The following is a 2021-nucleotide window of genomic DNA, read 5'->3' as shown; positions in this document are numbered from 1 at the left end:
CATCCTTTCACCTTTAGTCTATGGGTATCTTTTTCTGTGAGGTGAGTCTCTTGTAGGCAACATATTGTTGGATCCTTCTTTTTAATTCAATCTGCCAGTCTATGTCTTTTGATTGATGAATTCAGGCCATTAACATTCAGGGTTATTATTGAGATATGATTTAGTTTCCCGGTGATATGGTTTATTTTTTAAATTTTATTTATTTATTTATTTGACACTACTTGGTTCCTCCTTTATTTGACAATTCCTTTAGGATAATTCCTCCCTTTGCTGATTTGCTTCTTTGTTTTTCATCTCTTCCGCATGGAATATTTTGCTGAGAATGTTCTGTAATGCTGGCTTTCTTTTTGTAAATTCTTTTAGCTTTTGTTTATCATGGAAGGATTTTATTTCATCGTCAAATTTGAAGGTAAGTTTTGCTGGGTATAAGATTCTTGGTTGGCATCCATTTTCTTTCAGGGCTTGAAAAATGTTGTTCCAGGCCCTTCTAGCTTTTAGGGTCTGGATTGAAAAATCTGCTGATATCCGTATTGGTTTCCCCCTGAATGTAATTTGGTTCTTTTCTCTCACAGCCTTTAAAATTCTGTCTTTATTTTGTATGTTAGGTATTTTCATTATAATGTGGCTTGGTGTGGGTCTGTTGTAATTTTGTGAATTTGGAGCCCTATAAGCCTCTTGAACTTGATTTTCCATTTCATTCTTCAGTTTTGGGAAATTTTCTGATATTATTTCATTGAATAAATTGTTCATTCCTTTGGCTTGTTTCTCTAGGCATTCCTCAATCCCAATAATTCTTAAATTTGGCCTTTTCATGATATCCCATAGTTCTTGTAATTCTGTTCATGATTTCTTACCATCTTCTCTGTTTGTTCAACTTTGTTTTCAAGGTTGAATATTTTGTCTTCAATGTCTGAGGTTCTGTCTTCCAGGTGTTCTATGCTACTGGATATGCTTTCTATGGAGTTAATTTGGTTTATTGTTTCCTTCATTTCAAGGATTTCGGTTTGGTTTTTGCCAATATCTCTAACTCTTTATTGAAATGATCTTTTGCTTCCTGTATTTGCTCTTTTAACTGTCAATTGGTGCAATCATTCAATGCCTGCATTTGCTCTTTCATCTCATCATTCAGTGCGTGCATTTTCTCTTTCATCTCATCGTTTGCTTCCCTGATCATTTTAATTATGTACATTCTGTACTCCTTTTCTGTCATTTCTTCTGCCATGCTGTCATTGGGTTTTATTGATGTAACATCTAGATTTGTTTGCAGCATTTTCTTTCCTTGTTTTCTCATATTGTTCAGGTATCAGTGGACCGCTGAGATATTGCAGATTTCCTCTATTGACTTACAATATCCTTGAAGATTTCTATATATATACCCCCTCGTAGCCTTCAGTAGGCTGAAGTCTTGGAGGAAGTTGATAATGTGGTGCGCCACAATGAAGCTGCCTCTCTAGGAGTGGTGGCCTTCAGGTGGGGTATATTCCCTGCTAGTGGGCAGAGGTGCCTCCACTTGTTGATCAATGGTCATCCAAAGGGGAACTAGGCTGCGTGCTGAGGCAAGGCCTGTTTGGGACTGAGTCTCTGGTTTTACCGTCTTGTGGGGAAATCTCACCCGCCAGGGAAGACTCATCCGGTGGGGATGTCTCGCTGGTCAGTTCCCCTCCCTAGAGGTTCCCCTCAATTTACAGCTACCGCTTGGGCTGGGCTGCCTTCCTCTGTAAAGTTCCCAGGGGCCTGGCCCTACCTCCCGGGCCTGGGATCCTCACCCTTTGCAGAAGAATCTCCTTAGGCTGCCCCTCCTCAGAGAATCTGCCCACAGTCCTGGAACCTTCGCTCCCCCCTAAGCGTGTCTCTGTGTGGCTCTTTCACCAAGAAGCCTCCTAGATCCTGGGATCCTGCTCTGCACCTAATCACCTGGCTATGCAGCCCCTCCTCTGAGCAGCCACCTGGGGCCCCGTACAATCACTCTGTGTCCCATAGACCCGCCGCATGCCTCTTCCTCCAGACAGCCCAGTATTCCA

This window comes from Sciurus vulgaris (assembly GCF_902686455.1).
Source record: "Sciurus vulgaris genome assembly, chromosome: 6".
Lineage (NCBI taxonomy): Eukaryota > Metazoa > Chordata > Mammalia > Rodentia > Sciuridae > Sciurus > Sciurus vulgaris.
This window is presented reverse-complemented; position numbering follows the sequence as displayed.